A 22,210-nucleotide genomic window follows, 5' to 3' on the forward strand; every position below is an offset into this window, starting at 1 on the left:
CACTGTGACAGCCCCTTTGTGTGCCGGTGGAACAGATTAAACCCTGCTGCGCTCGACTTAAAGAGCAATCAAAATAACTTTAGAAGAAAAAAACACGTCTACACCCCAGTCTCCTCCTCACTCTCCTCCTCACTCTCTCTTTCACTCTTTCTTGTTGTACTTTTTGTTGCATCTCTGTTACCTGACACACACTAGCCTTCACAAAGAGCTCTTTTTGGGACCAGGACAATGGGTTGCCCTTTGAAGAGCTGCTAAATCCATAGAATGGTGTGGCTGCTCCATTGTTGGCCAACACAATACAGAAGCACATTCCCTCCTTTACTGTATCATGTCAGTGCTGTAAACAGCCTTTCTGGGGCTTTTCCACGCACCAAGGTGATTTCCGCCTGCAGAGGATCATTTTTCAGGTTACTGATGTCTTGTTTGTCACTGGAGGCTTTCAAGCAGAAGGTCAATAGTTCTCCAGGAACAGGTTGTCCTCTGTGTCTTTTTGTATGCAAGAATGTGTCTGGGGAGGAAATTCTACAAAAACATAGGATGTAGTTGACTTTTTGCCTTTATCCTTACATTCATTTTTCTTCCACCCCTTTGTTCCTCCAGTCTGGGTTGTTGTTTTTCACATTACATTTGTAAAGGCTTATTTCTGCCTCTGTTTTCTTTTTTCAATAGGTGGATAATAGGAAAAAAAATCAATTTATTTATTGCATTGAGTTTATTGGAACATTTGTTGCTGGTGAACCGAAATAAGCATAATATAATTTTGGAAAGGTTGTTTTAAATAAATTTACCTCGCAAATCTGTTCATTTACTTCAGCATTAAGTAGAAGCAGCAGGCAGAAGTTACTCAGTAAAGCACTACATGGAATCATCAGTGCAGAAAAGTGGTGTACTTAGTGGTCTCAGGTGCTTTCTGCATATGGGAATCATTATAAAACTCATGAGAGGCGCCAAGGAGAATGAGGGTGACTTTTTTGCGGATTTAGGATTTGACAAATGCACTTTTTTTTCTGTCCCACAGGCTTGTCTGGGAGACACTGGAGAGGAATCGAGACAGTTCTAATTCTGCATTTTTACTCTGACCTCAGTTTGATAATGGACTTGCGACATGCTGCCTCTGTAAGATCTAAGGGCTCTGGTAATAAATATGCATGTAAAATCTGCAGAGCAAGAGTCTTAAACCCAAGTATGGAATTCAGGATTAGACAGTGAAAAAGGTACTTTATTTCATTGCATGAATAAAATGTGTTTGAATCTATTACAAATAGATGAACTTATGAATATAATAATGTCACAATATTTTATTAAAACACAGCAGGATTGCAGTACAATGCTATACTCTATACTTTCCTCAGAGACATTTTCTCTGTTATTGATTTAAATGAGCTTAGGAGGACAATTGGCTCCATTTCTTCTTTCCTTCTGCAGAGCATGTGTTGTTTAAAAAGCAATGTACTGACGCAGAACGCAATAAACAGCCACTGAAGCACATTACTAAACAAATAAAAAAAGATTGACCCTGACTAATGGGTAATCCAGGTCTTTCTTGGAAGATATATTTTTAATATCAGTGGGATCTACCAGATTAAATAAAGGTTGAATAACTGGCCACTCTCCATGGTTGACTTGCAAATGAAATAATAGGAAAACACGCACATCCAAATACCACTCGGTGGGTGCTGGACCAAATATGGATAAGTCAGTAGACTGATCAAATGAGCCGTACCCCAACAAAACTCCCACTGCACAGTTGTGACATTTCGGGCCTCTAGTCAAAGTCACCATCTTCAACCAGACATAACTAAATCATGTGATTAAAAAAAAACCTGTTCACAAATGAGGAAAATGGATGCATTTTAGAATAAAATACCAAGGCTGCATGGAGCACAAAGGTCCTGGGTTTAACTCCCAGCTTGGGCCTTTCTGCGTGGAGCTTGCGTGTTCTTCATGTGCACATGCAGGTTTTCGTCAGGTATTCTGGTTTTCTCTCACGGCTTTAAACTGGCCCTGGGTGTGAGTGTCTTTATTTTTGTATCCACAGAAACTACACCTAGACCAGTTGTTACTGTGTTTTTTTTTTAGCCTCTTTCTTGTCCTTTTAGCCCCAGGAAGTCGATGCAGATGGTTCCTCACCGTGGTTCTGGTTCTGCTGAAGGTCTCTTCTTGTTAAAAAGGAAGTTGCTCCTTTTTTTCTGTCGCCTCCATGCTGCTCAGGTTAGGGGATTGTGATAAAGTGAAGATTCATTGCAATTCGCTGGCTTCCTTGGGTAACTTTTACTAACTAGCATTCTATAATGTACTGAATGTGAATGCATTATAATTGGACTGAATTAGACATATATCTTTTTGTTTAGTGCCCTCGGTTGACTTTTGTTGTGGATTGGTGCTATATAAGTAAAATGAATATGTGGCTCGGTGTTGGACTGGCAGCCATGTTGTACTCTGGCTCTTGCTCAATGACTGCTGGAGATTGGTACCAGCTCTCTGTGACTCTGCACAGGATCAAATGGGTGTAGAGAAAGAATGACGTAAAAATGTCCTCTGTTGCATCCTTGGTAGTTTCATCGTGGTGCAAACCATGCGGTCCACCAAGCAGGAACCTGGCGAGCTCCTCTGTACTGAAAATAATTACATGGGGACAGTAAAACAATAAATTGTGCTCAAGACAACTCTTAAAAGCTGATTGAACAATATTAAAAAGACCGAACTGAAACTTTAGTATTCTTCAGGGAAGCAGCGTAGAAGAAACAACCTTTACTAAAACAGATGTCTGATCAAAGATCAGAGCAGAACCTGGTCTGATCCGATGTGCTCAGCTCTGGTTTGGACCCAGGCTTTGAGATGCAGGGAACGTGGCTAATGATGTGCAAAACATTTATGCATTAGCCAATTCAGATCACACTCTTTCATTCAGCCCTGAGTGGTTGGTCAACATCCAAGAGGGTACGTCCAGCGAACTGCCTCGAAGGAAATGAGGTCATTAGAACTGGACTGTGGAGTAAATTAAATGAAACGTACACGTCCAAGTGGTTTGCCCCTTCACTTGACCTGTTCGGGCTGTCAACTGAAACTTCATTTTTACAGTCAGAGATGACTTCATTGACATACCCCCTGCTTGTCTCTGAACACTACCCTCAGACGGGGGTGGGGAGTGGGTCAACCCACACATATGTCCATTTTAAGATGCTCTGAGGCTCCAATTCTTTTCAGTTTGTCCAGTTTATGACAATCTCAGTGTGGGATTGCTGAGAATACAAGAAAAAAGTAAGGTTTATGTGCTCTTTGCTCTTTTATTACTCCACACAGCTGAAAATATCAAGAATAATGAGTAAAACAAGAGCAAAGGACATATTTTACTTCAACAAAAGTAGTTTGCGCCTTAGCCTGTTTATCTTTCAGCACATCCCGAAAGGAGGAGAATTTCAGAAGAGAGTAAAAAGAGCTTATGTCTTCATGCCAAGTACTTACATTTTGCCTCAGTCATCAGCTCCATAACTTTAGTCTTGATCACAATCAGCCACATAGCCAGAAGGAGAACGGCCACTTAGGCAGATGATTTTTGTTTTCAACACAACTGCAAAAACTGGAGGAAAAAAAGACATTTAAACAACATGAAGATGTCATACGTTAAAACAAAAACTATAGGACGAATGCACACACTCAAACATCTCCTGTTTCATCATCTCAGTGTTTGTTTTTCCAACTCATCATCAACTTTGTTCTTTCACTATCATCGGGCTTTGATATTTCTGCCTGTTAGTTTAAAGTGCACTACGATCTGCAATGGGCTAAATGAATTAAGCATTTTGGAGACATGCATATATTTTTATCTGAAATGAAGAATGGAACCACAATCTTGCGGTTTGTGTGGTCGCACTGAAATGAAAATGTAAAACCTCCTGCAGTGATTTAAAGGAAATCTTGTCTCTTGTTCTTTTTCTGATCAGCACAGACCTTAAACGAAGTGGATGGTTTTGATGATAATTAGTATTTGGTGTGAAGCCAGGACATTCGAGAAAAACTGGGACACATCGAGTAAAATAATCAAGAAGAAACAGAAGAAGACAAAGCAAACCATGAGATTGTGCTTTGGAGACAGAACCTGCTTTTTTGTTACATAAGATTTTCAGTTCCAAGGCAGTAAACACCCAATTTCTCAGAATCTGAGGTGACTTCTGCCTTATTATCTCAGATCAGATGTACTAATTCCTGGGCTGGAGTGACAGAATGACCCAGACTTCTTGTCACCAAGAATGGACACCCACACACACAATTATCTTTCCACCTCAGGGAAATTTGTAGTGGTTCCCTTTTCTAAGGTTTCAGTTATTTTTAACAATCCACTTGTAGCTTCAATTGGTAACATAAGAGGCCAAAAGCACTCGGATAAAAAGCTTCTACGTGCAAGTAACACATCAACCTTTAGTGCTAACGTCTTCGCGTTCAGTGGCTATTACTGTGACAACAGAAGAATCTTTTTGAAACTCCAACTTGGCACAGCATCTCTCTGCGCTGGTGTAGTTTGCCCACATTTAAATGATGCATTATGCATGCATTTAAAGGAAAAACCTCCCATATTGATGTAAATTACTGCCAGGGCTGAAAGCGTCTGTTTTTCAAAGCTCAGTGCAGTTTCCAGCAGGCATTTAGCGTCCTCAAAGCCTATATTATTTGTGTCTCTTAAGAAAAAAGTGAGGAAATTCAGCAATCTGCTGCCTTCTCAAAAACAGTGTCAGGAAATCTCTTTCCAACCTCTGTTCCAGCGATAAGTGTCAGAATTTGTTGCAAATACAAATAAATTATCAAAACAGTGCGTAAATGCCAGCTGTTGTTTTATAGAAGTTTTCCGTCCAGTTTGAGGAGCGTCTCTGCCTTTTATCTGTTAACGATAAAACTCGAAGCTCACTGTGAGAAAATAATTTCTTCTTTCTGTCATTTTGTACCTTGATGTGTTTATGGCGGACAGTTATATTATGCAGCGAGGACACCTGCGATCGAGTGCAAACTGCTCACACTTGCTGAACCTGACGGTGGTTTTTGTGCTGGCTTATAATTAGCACTGTTTGCTTTGTGAAAATGAGGCAAAAATGGAGCAATTAGAGGGTGCAGATTTTTAGCTAACCTGGAGCAGATGGTGAATCTGGGCCTGAGTCTCTATTAAACTTCAGCAGCCATCAAACACACAATGAAATGCCATGAAAGGCAGGTGATAATTATTAAAACTGTAGTGGATTGACTGTATTCAGTATTTTTAAGGAGTAAAACTTTATTCTAACAAAAAGCGCTCCAAAGAATATGCATTTACATAAAACCTCCAAAAATATGTTGATTCAGTTGGGTACAAATAGAAATAATTATATGTATCTTACTTTCATAATTGTTTTTCATGGTTTTGTTATTGTTTCTTTGAACTTTTCTATCACTGCTACTGTTAATTTTGGCTAAATTGGGTACATTTACATGCAACTTTTTACCTTTAGAGTAATATACTTTGTCTATTTTTCCATGAATGTAACATTTACAATTTAAAAGAGCTTTGTGAGTGAACTCCATCATTTTTTATGGCTTGTAAGCATAACAAAGAAAAAATGCAATCACCATAAACCAGGCCACACAGCAGTTGTTTCAAAGCACGTCATATGTAACAAATATGTTAACAAGTGACTAAGTAGTATGAAAACAAATGCTTACAAGTAAAATGAAATAAAAAAAAACTTGAATTGTATCCAAAATGTTCTAAATGACTTCAACTCAGGCATGTAGGGTTTTAGTTTATGGGGCAAAAAGCAAAGTAATGTAATAAGACGACATATGTGCTGCTAAGATTCTGCAAACAAACTGTTGTGACAGCTTCAAGTGAAACGTATATGGTTTCTTTAAAGGGGAAAGGAGTTTCCTTTTAGCCCTTTTTAAATTCAGAAGCACAAAGAAAAGCCATCAGCTCAGGTGAATGTGTCATGAAACGGAAGGCCCCACCCATGCTTTACCTGAGTCCCATTGAAAGAAAGCGTGCAGAACAGGATATCATTACTATTAAAGAGGAAACTAGGCTTAACCAGCGCCAACAACATACTATTAAGAATGTGAATGCCTCATTGTGCTGGAGGTCTTAGGCTGAATCTTAAAATAACAGGTTTTCACATGGTTCTCCCTCCCCCTTTGGCAGTGAAATGTGGCTACACGTCTTTTTCATTAAAAAGTTGTCATTTTCCTTAAAATAAAATAGAAAAGAAGAGGGTTGGCCCCATCTTACTCTTCTATTAGGATTCTGAGAGGCAGACAAAGAGGTCGCAGCGGTATTAATGGCTTCTGACATTTTAAACTTCCTCTCCAGAATCCAGTTGGATTGGTGGGGAAGGTTTTGTGCCGGTGATGATAATAATGCTGAAAGGCTGGCTGACACTGAGAGTCCCCAGCTGAGATCATTAAAGTCTGGTGAGACGGGCCCTAACCTGAGCCCATGTCTCTTCAAGACCGAAAATAATTTCTTAAGTTTTTGTCGCATTAAAGTCGATGGTTAAAACTGGGACTTTTTGGTGGAGATGATCCAGCTTGATGAATGGAGTTTAATATCCTTGATTGTCCTTCTGATAGACAGTTTTTTAAATTAGAGCTGTCATATTAACACATGTTAGATCATTTCACATGTATATCAAGGAACTTAACAGATCTGTAGTAGGATGTGCAAAGGATGCAAAAACTGAGTACAGTTCGATACCTAAACTCATATTTATCACTAAAATCCTTCCAGCACAGAAACAAGAAAGTGATTTTTATTGAGACTGTGAATATTTGGTTTTAACATAATTTTATTGTTTTATTTTTAAGCATTTATTAATCATATATCACACATCAACATAAATATGTCAGAGTTAGCTTAATAGCTACTTTTCATCTACAAACAGCCCAAGAGAGGTTTCAGTGGATTGATACTGTCAAGCTTAATGGGTAGATGGATGTGAATATTGTCAGCAAAGCAATAGAAAGGGATGATCTATTTGCTGAAAATGGACCCCAAGGGCAAAACGTACTGATTAAAAAGAAGTGGACCCAAAATGGACCCTTGAGGGACCCCAAAAATCACTTGGGTTTGGAAAATTTATGAATGCTGGTCACAAAATCATGACTAAATATTTGGACAAACTATTTGTGGGCTAGCTAGCTGATGCTAGTAGCTGTTAGCACAAACTAGCTAGCACCAAACCAAGTTGTGATTGTTCTTTTAAACTCAATGATTTACTAGCTCCAATTAGTCATTTTAATCCAAAATTTGAGTAGAAAACCTAACCGAGTATGTCCAAATTTGACCCAGTGCTGGGTCACAAATTGGGTTGTTTTTTACCTCAACTTTAGTGTGTAATATTTCAGTATTCATGTTGATATTATTCTCTTGGAAAATCTGAAGATGGAAAAAACAACAACCTTAAAGTAGATGTCGGACTTCCAGTTTGCAGAGAGCGTGCCCGCAGTCCTACAGGTGTGTGTCTTTGTGCAGACTGTGCACATGCATGATTTTGCCATGGTGGTCCGAACCTTGTGTTGGCTTCTTCCCAGCTGTTACAAGGTGGAGACGAGCCCCGCTGCCAGCTCTGGGCTCACTGTGGGAAACAGCCTCTGTGTTATTGTACTGCATGTGCGATGAATTGCTGATGACGCATTTGTTTATGCGCAAGTTAAATAATGGGAACATTAAATATTTGGCCCAAACAATAATAATCCATTTCCTTGCCACCACAGAAATAAAACTAAATTAAAAATAAGCAAATAGGTTGTGAAATGATTGTGTTTTGTGGAAATGTTGAAGATTTGCTTGCACACACCCTCTGCGCTGAACATTACTCAGATTTATTCGCACCACATTATCCACCCTTTACATTAGAAAAGCCACACATTCCTTCAAAATGCTGTGTACGTTTGTGGAAATTTCGCAGGGTTGATTTGCATTTCAAATACTTTCTGGGACTGAAGTCTCTGCTCATCACCCTCGAGTTTTCAAAAGAATTATGGAAACTCTGATCAATATTATGAGTCTCTGACAGTAAAAATAATGCCTGATGATTTAGTTTGCGTCTACATCTTCATCGGAAACTCCCATGCAAATCCCCTCATCTAACGCAGAGAACTTTCCCCACGCTGTGAATCCGACCGCAGAGCTGTCACTCCCTCATGACAGATATTCCCCTCTGAAGAATTATTAAACTCTCCCACAGTCATTCTCACACACTCATTACTTCTGAAATGCAAGAATTCTCAGGTTGGAGAAGAAAAGCACAGTAAAATCCAGCTCAAACACAGGAAATACAACATAATAAACATCACACGAAGGCCTCTCCATGGGTCAGCAGATCTTGACTGACAGGACGTTTTTGGTGGCTGGCCTGAAAAACCCACAGAGGTCACATTTATTCAGCCACTTTCCTGTTTATATGTGGCGTGATTTGTCTTCTCCGGCTCAGCAGGAGGAATGTTTATAAATGGGGGAACTGGCAAAAGTAATTTGAATTTATGAAGTTTGCGTGTAAAGGTAGACATGTGAAAAACTACAGGTCGGCTGGGAAGTTGATGCAGGAAGGCCTTCTAAGCAGATAAGTTATTGAAAAAAAGTTCATTTTTATTCTATAAAATGAATAAACAGTGAAGTTGAAAAGGTTTTGGATTTAGAAAACATTTGTTTTTCCACAAATTCACTACAGAGACCACCTTAAGTAGCTTTAAAAAGGAAAGTGTCAGGATTTGGGTTTTGTTTAAGTTATTCTTTAATTTTCTTTTGAATTGGGTTCATTGTTTCTTTTTTGTTTTGGATTGTCTTCATGTTTAGTCTTGTCTCTGTTCAGTTTTTGTTCCTTGTCTGCCTGCCACGCCCATCTTCACCTGCCCCAAGTTTGTAATCACTCACCTGTGCTCACTTTTCATAATTTCCTGCAGCTTTTAAAACCCGGTCATTTCCTCTGTTATTGCTTCATGTTCTGTCTGGTTCCCCCTCAAGTCTTGGATTTTAATTAGTGTTTTTGTATTTAATTTTGTTTTGCTGTTACGTCAGCCTTTTTGTTTCTTTTAATAAATTAGTTTGTTCCTGAAGCTCATCATTGGGTTCACCTTTGTCTCCACACCTGACAGAAAGCAAATAAATTCAATTCAGGTCAAATGACTTCAAATACCAGTTTAGTTTGAATATATTTCATTTAGCCTATTTTAATGTTTTTACATAAGTTTCCAACTTGTAAAAAGCACACAACAAATAGTATTTTTTTTAAATATATGATTTCTTGTTCACTCTTTTTATTAATCTAAATTTAATTAAATGAACTTTATTTGACCCTTTTTGTTTGTGGTTTATCATCAGCAGAAATGTTTTTATTAAGTTTTTAGACAGTACATTAATGACAGTTCATGGCTGTAACCTTTGAGTCTGATTCAGTTGCTTGTTCCAAAGGTTTGAACTCAATTACTTCTAGTTTATTCTTTTGTTTTGTCTCTTCTAGATACAGCAGTCTCTTATCTTTCACTTTTATTATCAAAATTAAAAACATTACAAGTAAAATCATGGATTACCTGTGGAAAGCATTGAAAGAGAAGGTCTGACCTCAGATTCAGGAGGAGCAGCATGTCTTCTGTCCTGGTTGTGGATCAGATCTTTACTCTAACGGAGTTGCTGATGTAAGTTTGACTCTCTGGTCTACATGTGTTTTATGGATCTGGAGATGACTTATGACTGTGTTCCCCTAGGAGTACGGGGCGCTGGAGTCACTTTTAAGAGTTATCCAGTCCCTGTATGACCAAAGCGAGGGCTGTGTCCACATCCTCGGTACAAAGTCAACTTGTCAGAGTGGATCAAACTCCACCAGGGCTGTCCCTCGTCTTAGATCCTGTTTGTGGTGTTCATGGACAGGAGCTCGAGGTGCAGGTGTGAGGAGGATGGTGTCTGGTTTGGGAACCTCAGGGTCTCGTCTCTGCTTTTCACAGATGATGTGGTTCTGTCGGCGTCTTCAAGACATCACCTTTAGCGTGCACTGGGGTGGTTCGCAGCTGGGATGAGAGTCAGCTCCTTCAAGTCTGAGGCCATGGTTCTGAACTGGAAAAAGGTGAGATGCTCTCTCCGACTCAGGGGTGATCCTTTGGAGATGGGAGCTTGATCAACGAATTGGGACCTCGTTTACTGTAATGAAGCCTAGGCGTAAATTCAGACTGGAAGATCCTGTTCAGCCTCATCTGCATCCAATCGCTGCATCGAGCACCTCCACTCCAGCCTATCAGCATCAGACCGCACCTCCAGCTTATCCAATCAGTGAGCAAGCCTTCGTTTAAAGGGACCTCCATCATGGCCTCATCCATTCACCGGCTGAACTTCAACCCACCTCCACCCCTTCCCAACTAGTTTCCCAGCTCCCTCAAGCTTGCTTCCCCTCTTCGACCTCCACCACCAGTGTCCGTCTCCAATGCTCAACCTGAGCTTCTCGTCGAAGCGCATTGCTATTGTCAGCACTCGCGTCTTCCGCCGAGGTCTGAGCGCCAAATATCTTATGTCATTCATGTCAAATAAAACCATTTAATTGCAGCTTCTCTTTGTTGTGAGTCTCTCCAGGTTGAAATGAGGCTGTTGCTTTGGTTTGTTGAAGAAAGGGTTGAGTTGAAAGGAGAAGCTCCTGATTTACTTTTCCCTCACTTGTGGCTAAAATGAGATGGATGGATTATCTGCACTAGATGACAAAATAAACTTAGAGTAAAAGACAAAAAATAAGGATGAGTGCAACAAAAGCCTCAGCCTATGACAGGTATCTGTTTTCAGGTCAGCTGTATGAGTCATGAAACCACCTGTAGATCTTGTGGTTTATGGTGTTGGCGCTGATTAAAATGAAATGCATCATTCTGTGTTTCAACACAGATTGCAGTGAGAGGTCATGACCCTGATCGCCTGGTTTTCTACAACATTGCAGCTCCGGGGAGTCATCCTCTGCAGAGTGATGTCACCACGAGGGGCCTCCTGCACATTCCTGGATCAGCCAAACAAAATGACATACAACTGTGCTCCAGTTGCACGCAACTGTCACTGGTTCCATTCACACACTCAGCACAAAACCTTTCCCCCCAGGGCTTTATTGACAAAGCGCTCGCATCTGTTTCGTGGTACAAATGTGGCCTCTTAATATTGTGCTAAAATTGACAGAAGCATTTTTTATGGCTTCACATTTGTTTTCTTTTTAAGGGAAAACTCACATTCTTGCAATATTTTATCAAATAATGATAAAAAAAAAGTTTCAGCCTGCTACCATGTTTGATGTGAGTGCATGTAGACATTTAATCGCGCAGACAAATCACTTTCAAGAGCAAAAACACTTACATTTCCTTTTCTGTGGCACAAAGAGTTAAAGATGTAAAAGTCTGGACTTGTATAAATAAACCCTGCTAGAGACAACAAACAAAATGTCAGATGTGTGTCACTTAAATGGAGGGTAAAAAAAGAGATTTGAGCCAGTGGTGCAGCCACAGTGGAGCCATTGTATCTCGTATCATCAAGATTAACAGCTTCACCGCAGTCTGGATGTAGCCTCTGGAACCCGGGAAGTGCATTGTGAAGTTATTGTAGTATTTCACTTTGTTTTGTGGGAGCCTTTCCAGAGAGTAGATGCTGCCGAGTGACCCCACCGGTAACTTTTTCATTCTCATGTTCTGACACGGTGATACAGAGGAAGTCTGTAATCTGAGCACTGACCGCAGGGAATACAGAACAGATATCCAGAACTGCTTGCCTTGTGTAGAAACTAAATCAAAAGTGTGAATGGGACCTGTCAGGAGACACTGCTGTGATTCTTCGTCAACTGGCAATAAAACAGTATCGCAACAATTTCAGAAGATGGTCTTCGCTGTTAACATGACCCTCGCGAAGGTGTGGTTGAATCATCATGTCAGCAACTCTTTTATTCTCAGAAAATGAAAATCTCTGTGCCTGAATGTAGGTGGTGTGTGTGTGTTTGTGTGTGTGTGCTTAAGCTTAGGAAGCGGTTAGGGGAAAAATACTTGAGTTCAGATTTGATCTAGGATATTTCCTTTGGTTGGGTTTCTACTTACAGAACTGCTGTAATGACTCAGAGCGCAAACGCCAGCGTGCATGCAGATACCCATCACCAGAGCCTGGCGCACGGCCAAGTCTGAGCTCTTGGCATGCAGCGTGACCTCTAAATAACATCATTATTGTCTGGATTACAGTTAACCAGTTGTTGAACTATTTGTAGCCTAAGATTTATGGCCATGTTCCAGATCGTGAGGACATGAGGCAGCCCCTAAATAACAGACACATAACACAATTAAGATAAGTACCTCTGCAAGCTTATCTTCATGTTTTAAAAGGAGAGTTCAGCATTTTGTTTTAATTTATTTGGCCTCTTTTATGAAAAGGAAAGCCTGATAAATATATTTACATTTAAATATGAACATTCAGCTTAAACCCAGTTAACTGAGAGTGAGTTTGTTAAAACATTTCTTTCCAATCAGAAGCATTAAGATGATTAAGTACAGACAGGACTGGAATATGGAAGTTGAAGCCACAAAAAGACAAGTGCCCCCTAGTGGCCGGCTACAGAACACTTTTAAAGTCCACCTCTCCATGTAAACAAATAAGACCTTTTCCTGACTAAAAAATACAAATACACTTCAAATCGTTGTTTTCAGGTGTTCAAATGTGTATTTTTTTCCTATACGTTCAGTTTTAAATCGTTATTTAAATCAATCCTTTATTTATATTCCAACCTGGTTTTATGATATGACATAGGAGCCTATATAAAGTTGCTCTTGCACTGAATGATGCAACAGTTGTGCTTTTATAACACTCTTATATAAACACTAAATAAATAAACACTCCACAAATTCAGCCACAGCTTTTCTATTGAATTCAACTCTATCATCACTTTTAACAAAAGACTGGAAGCTGTGAGAAAAATCAAGCACTTCTCAAAAACTCTGACTACTGGTGACAATTTAGCACTTCTATCTTTTTATCTACACCAAAACCAAGCGTTAAAAATCCAAGTTGTGTGTTTTTGTGCTCGGCTGTGAGGACTGACTTTCCTGGTTAAGTTGATAATTAAAGCTTCAATACAAATCAAATTCATAGTTTAAGTGATTTTATGTGGTACATATAGCTGTCTCGATGTTGATTGAATTGTTATGAGTAGTTTTCATGTCATTTTAGGTTCTCTTCTTTTAAAATATTAAAATTGCTTAAAACTCTTCCTGCTCTTTGGCGCTAGGACAATTTTTCCATCCCATTAAATGCTTAAAAAAAATCACAGACACAACATTATTCTCTATGTGCAGCCAGAAGTCATAAATGCTCAGGGACTGTCTACAGCATGCAGTCTCCAAAAAATTTAGACCTGCTGAGTTTCATATTAGTTAAAGTGGGATATATTGCATTTAATTTGTTTTGTGGATCCTGCTTTTACAAAAATCCTACTCTAGTAACCCAGAGAAGTTTATTATTTCATATTTAACACACGCATTGCATGTGAAAGTGAAGTTATTCCTTTAATGCTCAGCCAAACCATAAACTCATTCTGTTTGTCTCTTTTCCAAGACACTCTGTAGAAACTCAGCAGGGAGTTTTTAGATCAATTCCTCCCAACGTGCTCTTTAAATCCAACTGCACTCACAGCAAACACCCACACACATGCATGCACATCTTACTTCGTGCTCATCAATCATTTATCTTGTTAGTTTGTCATAAAACCTGGACCTTGTTTTGTTAACCAATATTTGTTTATGTCCCAGAAATGGAATCAGCGCCTCTTCAAAATCCGAATCCAGTTATAAACTGCATGAACATTTGCTTTCTCTTAAAGGTTCGAGCTAGAATTGAAACTGTATTATTAAAAGCACCCTGCTGGCCTTGTAATGCATGTGTCATTGTGCTGAATGCATTCTTTCCGTTTAATGCTCTCTTTTAATTACAAACATAAAACACTCTCACATATACCACTGTTCTCTTGCACTTACATAATTATCTCTTACACACACCGTATGAAGCCAACTTCAGCATAAAGATAATAGCGATTGTAAGACAATATATGTGAGAAACTTTGATAGTGATTGTTCACATGATAGCGTGTGTAAGACACCATATGTCCTCGCTGTATTTGTGCAAAACTAGGACAGTGTATGTGAGGTTTTGATCCAGTAGTTTATCTCAGAGACTATGATAGTTTATGTGAAAGGAAAAATGAATTCAAACCCTCAGATCTTAAGGAATTGAAGTTAAAAGGACATAATTGGGAGTAGAACTAAGATTCAGTAAATGCTAGGTTTAAAAATTCAGAAACACTTGACTAGGAGTTAAACAAAAGTAGCATTTATCATTTATTGGGAGGTTATGGTGCAGAGATGTGAACAAACTTTCTAATGTGTCTGGACAGCATCTAAAGACTTTTTGCATTAGCAGTAGGGAAAAAACAGCACATCCACTGATCGTGTAATCAGCAGTACCTGACAAACTCGGCTGCAGTGGAGAAATGTCGCTGACAGAGGTCAACATTCAACATCTGATGCATGTTCCCAGGGAGGGAACAACTGTTAGCCAAATGTTGTATGTTTTGTCTGACTCTGTCCAAAGTGATGGCTCTCTGTTCATTCTCATCCCTGCAAAGCTGGAGCAGGTAGTAAAACACATTACAGATTGCCTCCAACAATTAGAAACCGGAAACCTAAAAATATTAAAATATTTAGTTTACCTACAGTCTCTGCTCTGTTGCATTTGATCAAGACAAGTTCTGTGCTCTGCTTCTATGTGATCTGTTGGATGCACATTTTTTAACAGCATTAATACACAATTATTATTTTTACTTTTGCACCTCTGTTTGCAGCAGAACATTTTGACATTCGGTAACTTTGCAAACTCCTCTCCTCACCTCTTTGCTTTCAGTTTCCAATGGAACTTGAAAGCAGAAACTGATTTTCCACTATGACCTCGCCTTCCAACCTTGCTACTCAAAATAAAACCTGTACTGAGTCATTACTGCAAGAAATACTCTTATGAAGAGGTAGTGTCCTTTTCTCACCCCTCCCTTCATTTTTTTCCCCTCTAACCACAGTCGAGTTGCCAAAAGTTCCTTCCCTGAAAATGTGACAATGATGTGGGAGAAGGTGTGGGAGACATGAGGGGCTCTGCTGGGTGTGAAGCTGTAGTCATCAGGCCTGACAGGAGAAAAATTATTCCTTCAAATTTGCATTATTTATCGGGGATGATTGCACTATGAAAGAATGTCTTGGTGTAATAGGATTTTTTTCTTTTACAGACGTATGTTTAAGTGAGTTAGACACCAAAGCATCCTCTAAGGTACCAGAGAAAAGGAAAAATGCAAAGCTGACTAAAGTTGTATTTATTAGATCTGCACATGTCTAACCTGAGCTGTCATCTTCTCGTTCATTGTTTCGACCACACTTTGAGTCCATGTTCATATCCACCCTGCGGGGGGTCCCAGGACAGACCCCTCCCTGACTCCACACCCTGGGGAGAAGACATGGGAGCAGAGGAGGATCCCTTCCTGACAACTCCATGACTCCCTCCAAATGCTATGCAGGGTGACATCTGTAAACCATAACAACTCCTTAAAACCCTCCGAACATGCAGCACAAAGAACAGGGGCATGGCCTTCTTCAGCTCACATAATGAGGCCATGGGGTACACATCATCAGAGAGGAGGAGGAGGAGGGTGTGGAAAGACAGACAGAGCGAGGAGAAGCTCTTTAAAGGTCAGCTTTGTTTTACACGGATGAGCCAATTACATATAATTATTTTGCCAAATATTTATATTACAAATCTGTGTAGGGATCAAAACCATGACATAAAACCTGAACATCGTTACAATTAAATTAGTCAGGATGTTAATCATTAAAATGATTTCAAACTGTGTGCTCTTTTGACTGAGCTCCACTTAACGTTGACTAATACAGACTATTATTACTCTGTCTCTGATGCTATCTATCCAAATAAGTTTGCAGGAAATGCTCTCTTACTGAGTGATGGCATGGCCCCTGAAATGTCACTCCTCTTTCCCTCCCCGAGCAAGTGTTTCGATTGTATGGGTGCGCCGAGTCATGACAGACTTGGGCCTGGGGGGGTGGGGGGTATACACTTAGACGTGGGCTGACTCCTTCAAGGATCAACTCCATCAGACGCCAAAACAGCCCGAGGACTTACTGGTTTACAGCCACAAGATTTGAACCCGAAACCCCATTAAACTACAAATTAACTGACTGGATCTGGTATAAAACTGAATAAGAAGTTTATACTTGAATTAATACCAAAGGTTTTGTGACACCTTGTATCAAAATGTTCAAATTGTGTAAAGAAAAGGTGAATTAAGATCAGATCATCTGATCCCAGTGATTAGACAGTCTGCAAAATCAGGCCACATTTAGTGTAAAAGCCCAAGAGTTTTATGAGCCTAGCTGTAAATATTTTTTACCTGAGATTTCAACAGGTTTTGTCAAATTGGAACAAATTAGTTCTCCACATGTAGGAGTTGGACAAAGGTGACTCTGAGCTGTTTATGGTGTTAGTTGTATTTCTGGATTTGTCTGTTTATTGCTGCCCCCTTTATTACGTCCCAAAAGCAGTTTCTACAGGATCAGGTGTATTTCCAAGTGTTTAATGTAACATATAAGGACAATAAATGTTTTCTCTGGTTACATATATGTCCAATAATTTGGGAAAATTTCTTCAAAATAACTTGATTATTTCTCTTTTTCAACTGTCAACTAAAAATGATTGTCTTTTGACTCATGATGCCGTAACTGCATTAGAAAAATGGTTAAGAAGAACAAGAATGAACCTTTTTTTGCATTCCGTTTTTACAAATAAAGTTTGAAGATAAAAAGTTTGAAGAATAGATTTTCTTGCTTCATTTCTTACAGCAGACAGCTCTTCTTTTAGCTGCAGTTCCTGCTGTTTAGCTGCATTGTTTTCTCATAAACGACACCTAAAACTCAGGAAGCGAACTGCAGCAGCACTGCTGCAAACTGCAACAAACACTAAAAATGTGCTTCAACAAATGTGAATCAACTTATATTCCAAGAAAAAAGGGTTAATTAATGTCTTATTCTTTATCATATAGGAAATACATTTTGCTGCTCTTTGCTGAGTTACTAAAAGAGGATTAAATACATCTGCTGTTGACAGGTTTATTCATTTTGCATTAAGCCGTATAATCTTAAAAACAAGACCTGTTTGTAAGCAGCCATTTTTTTTAATCAGGTAGTTTGAATATCTAACATAGGACCATTACTTTGCTTTGTTGTATTATATTATATTAAATCTCAATATGTTGAATCAAAACATATTGATTTACATCATATTTTGATTAATAAATCAGGTTTTTTATTGAGATACGTGTCGTTTCAACCACAGACCAAAGACACAACTCTAGCGTGGACTATAAATTACATAAAAAAGTCAAACTACTTGTGTTAAATGTATAAGTTTAGTCAGAGTTAGTTAGGACTAACTGAGTGCAACAACAAAACTATGTCAGAATCCCAACTTGTTTCCTGGAATATTCAGTGTTACAGAAAGGACTTTAACTCTGCGTATCAGGACACATAAAGGCATGGAGGCAGTTATCCCGTGTCCAAAGGGAAGTGATATTTGATCAGACAGAACGTGGATAAGGTTTGCATGTCTGACCCAGAGAGGAAGCCGACCACATGCCTTATCTTTGTTGAGTCAGTCGAGGTTCATTGTCAGAAATGCCAGCACGCTCCACCAACCCCCCCCGGCGATTCCCGGTGCAATCCTACCTCAGTGGCCGACTTACAGACAGCCGAGGAGAAGCTCTGCTGCTCAGACTTCACCTTGGCTTCCTCCCTCATTTCCTCCTCTGCTGCCATTTTGTTGAACACGTGTAATTGCGGTGTACTTTTCCCCCATCTCAGCCGAAAAGGGAAAGCCCAGTGGATTCATAAGCTCTGAGCCCTAATTGGGCTATTGGTGGTATATCTAAATTACCTCCCCCTCCATCCAAGCGGGTTGCTGTGTTTATGTCTGCTGCCTTGGGTAAACTCCCCCCCCCTGTCCTGTCATTTATCGGGGCACTTGTTTGTTGTAGAATACAGCTCCACAGCAGATCTTTATCAGTGTGACCAACTGACCTGTCTGACAGAAAAACAGAGTGCCACTTCCTTTTTTTTAAATGCGTGTAACCATTGTTTATCTGACAACGTTTTTTCCCATGAAGTTGCATTTTGAAAGGTTTGATATAGTCATTTTAGACAAACGTGCAGCCAGTTAGCTAATATATTCATTTTTATATCTAAACACATTTTGTAAGACAAGCAAACAAACAAAAAACAGGTGTTTGCTTTCAGTTTTACATTATGCAAATATGTCATCAGGATTTTTAATAAAATTTCCTCCAGAAGCGACCCCATTCGCTCATCAGCCTTGCTGGATTTAACTTTATTTCTCCAAACTGAGACTGTTCAAAAAGCTATCTACAACTAAGATTAATTCTTCTTTAGCTTTTCTAATTTGCCAGAATATACCTATGCCAGAAAGACAAAATCATTTGACAAAATTCACGTCATCAGAGATTAAAAATGTTGAAAACCATTGTTTTTTGTTTTTTTTTTCCACTTTGTAAAAGAAGTTTATGCTTGGTTCCCAAGACTAATGAAAACAAAAATAGAATAAAAACGTTCAAATATAAATGTAGCTCAGATTTGTGCTTCAGTTCAGCACTTATGTACAAAGACCTTTGGAGGTTTGTTCACACAGAGAAGCCGATCACGTCTTCATTTTAATCGTTTCCGCATCATATTTGTGTAGCAATTAAACCAATATTATGACACATTAATTAGTGCTGGAATGCATAATTAAATAACTTCTAGGTAACTCAACCAGCTGTGTTTTTTTATGTAAAACTGGGCTGATTGCCTTTGAGGATTTTCTGAAAACAAAATATACACACATGCATCTATATGTCTTCAATCTGTGTATTTGTTTGGGTTCGTTGTTATGTTGGGCCTCTTTCAGTCATGTTGTCGAGTTTCCAGATCTTCGCATTTATGACAGTTATGATGTTAACAGTTGCCAAGAATGTGAAAATAACATTTGAACTCTAATAAAGTGGATTTTTATTTAAAAAGTTAGTCAAATGGTTCTGCGCCTTGAGGCGAACTGATTAAAAAACAAGATTTTAACACTTGGCAAGGCGGACTGTTTATATGATGTCTTATGTGTATTTTTATGTGGAACAGCTTTTCCCATGTGAGATTAGATCATATTTGTTCAACTGAAAGCCAAATGACAAACTGAATTCCAAGATTTCTTTTACAAAAGACAATGTAGGCAAAATATTTATCTACTTTAAACAGTAAGTGTACATTTGATGACATGTTATTGTTCTCCTTCACAGTGAATTGAGCAGGAAAAATAGAGAAGGGGCGAGAAAGCGTCTACAAGACTCTGAGTTCCCATCGAACAGAAGTCCTGCTCCCGCGTTACTCCCCGAACACTAACCCAAATAACACTTCCGACCCTGGCTAGAATGAAAACAAAAGTGGGAGAACGAGCCACAGCGTGGGTCCTCGTTGGCCGTCTCAGGAAACAGCCGCCGCTGCGTGGATTTGCCATCGAGAAAGAATGGCTGCACTGACAGATGGGATATGTCAACCCGCATCGGCAGACCCTTGTCAGGCTGCGGACTCATATCCTCCTGCGGTGCCTGCCGCTGACCTGGGGTGACCCTTGGCCACTCCTCCTCTCCACGGGATCCATGAGAACGCTCTCAGCCTCCATGAATCCTGCCGTCGACACCAGCAGCGGGAAATACTTCTGAGCAGAGCTTGTTCCAGCAAAATGAGAAGAAAAGGAGAGGCCCTTTTGTTTAACTTACGCTCAGATTCACGTACTACTTCGCTCACAAGCAGAATTTCCCCTTTTAGTCCAATGTTGGAAAGACAAACATGACATACAACAACTGGTTTTCCACCTCTTGCCTTGTCTAGTTTGTGAGAATGACTCTTCAACAATATAAATTGAATAAAATAATAAACACCATTTGGAAGAAGATTCTGTTCAGCAACGCTGCACAAAAGTTAAATAAAAAAGAAAGTAGACACAAACTGAGAAAAGATCAAAGCTGACGAGCTAAGACAAAACGAGATGTGAAAAATAAGGAGGTAAAATGAAAGGAGACATGATGAGGGGAGGAAAAGGAGGAGAGGAATAGATGACATTAAGAAGGAGGCAAACAGCAGAGAGGAGATAAAAGATAAGGCTTGTGTGACAGCATAACAAGATCCAGGATCCTGAGAAAATCTGGTTTACCCTCAGAGTCCTGCAGCCACACAGAGGTTTAAACACCTCAGTGAAATCAGCCCTGATGATCAGTAATGAAAGGTTTGATTGTCTTCCAAATCTTTCTTAATACAGATATTACAAGACGTGTGAAATACAGTAAAGATGTGTAAAAACACACTATATGTGCATTTTTGAATACCCTATTTAGGCTGAGTTCCCCATTTAATAGAAGAAGAGAGACAAAAGTAAATTAGGTCAAAATGAGACAACCTGAGAGAGAAAAAAAGAAAAAGATGCAAGACATGACAAAATAATCAGGAGACTCCAGAAGAGAGGACAAATTAGTTGGAAGACCAGGACCACAGAGACGTGTATGTAAGAACTAATTATCAGGGTTTAGCTTGTCTTCTTCTCTTAATTACAGCTCATTTTCTCGTTCCGCCACAGGTTGACAAGTCCTGAAGAAAGGCTCGGCCTCAGAACCTGCAGTCTCTGCACATAAAGGTGATTGAAACCATGTGAGATGAAGCAAACTCTGATATCTGCTTTCCACATGACCTAAACCCTGAAGCCTTCTGGAGAGGATGAAGTGGTCCCAGTGACCCACTTGAGAATAAATATGGACAGAACCAAACAAAAACTAAACCCCCAAACAAGCAACACTTGGATGCTGACTGCAGGTGACATATTGCACATACTGTATTTGCAGAGGGATGCTTACAGAGATATTTAATCAAGATCTGGTTTGAGTTACACAAACTGTCACCACAACACGCTCTCCCCATGGCGACTTTGCACAAGACTCCAAAACATTACAGTCACAAATACCTCGTGATTTATTTGCTTCGAATCCGGTGGAATCGGTAAGGCTGAGCACTAGGAACGTGAGGAACAGGTTTCCGTGAGATTCCCAACGAACCGTAACGCCACAAGATTTCTCTAAGCTCCGTGTCATGGTTACCTAAGGAGGGAAATCCATCCGGGAGGTTTACTGGCACATTGTGTCCAAGTGTGTGCACACGCGTGCCACACAGAAATTCACCGAGGTTTAGAATCTCTCACTCTCGATCTCGCTTACATGCACGCTGCCCAAGCTCCTTTGTTTGTTTGTTTTGGGTGTAACTGAAACCATGGTGCCGAGCCACATCTCCCTGCAGACTCAAATGGCAGACAGACATACCAATCCTGGATGTGTGCCTCGCTTTATCTCCCTCCTCTTGATTTCTGTTCTCATTGTCAGTCTCCCCTCCCAACTCCTCATACCCACATGCACACACACACACACACTGACAGATGAGAACTCTGCTGCAGCTGGAGTTGCAGCTCAGCTAATCACACTCAGCCATCGCGTTTGGTGAACTCGACTGTTCCAGTGGTGTGGCCAAACTCCCGTCTCCATCACCGCCGCTGCCACCTTCTGTCCTATCATGTGTCATCTCAGAAACGCCCTGCTATCGATACCAACAGCAGAGTTCAAGCAGAAAAGAACAACAAAGTTTACCTTTGTGTGGCCAAAAACAACAAAAAAAAGATAAATATTTCAAGTTTGTGACGATATTTGAACGTTATGTAACCCAATCTGATGCAGAATCTTAACTTTCCTCATGTTTAATGTTGTGTATGTCCCTCTGGGTCTTTCTTTAATGACACTTAAGTGAAGAAAAATTGTAATTCTGTGTTTTATTTAAATATGCAGCTTGAATTTGTGCATTAATAATACAAACTCAGAACTCTTTGGAAACATATTTTTATGAAACTGTTTCAAAATCTTTAGAGAACAGCTGCTTTTCTGATTCTTTTTTTTTTTTTTTTCTCATTCAATTTTACTGCAGAGGAACTCAGACAAAGTCACGACCATAACTTTTCAATTTAAAATAAAAAAAAGAAAAAATGTTTTAGTTAAGATTAAAATAAAAAAGCAAA

At 39.5% G+C, this 22,210-nt stretch overlaps 1 long non-coding RNA gene across 1 annotated transcript; it reads right to left on the minus strand.

The window, feature by feature from the left end:
* Positions 1-1,195: 1,195 nt before the first annotated feature.
* Positions 1,196-18,020, minus strand: LOC112451483. The gene is made up of 3 exons (XR_003040309.2): positions 17,785-18,020; positions 3,466-3,580; positions 1,196-2,615 (listed from the first exon to the last, which is right to left on the minus strand). It is a non-coding gene; the product is annotated as an uncharacterized LOC112451483 (long non-coding RNA).
* Between the last annotated feature and the right edge of the window lie 4,190 nt (positions 18,021-22,210).

The sequence above is a fragment of the Kryptolebias marmoratus genome, linkage group LG17 (genome assembly GCF_001649575.2).
Source record: "Kryptolebias marmoratus isolate JLee-2015 linkage group LG17, ASM164957v2, whole genome shotgun sequence".
NCBI lineage: Eukaryota > Metazoa > Chordata > Actinopteri > Cyprinodontiformes > Rivulidae > Kryptolebias > Kryptolebias marmoratus.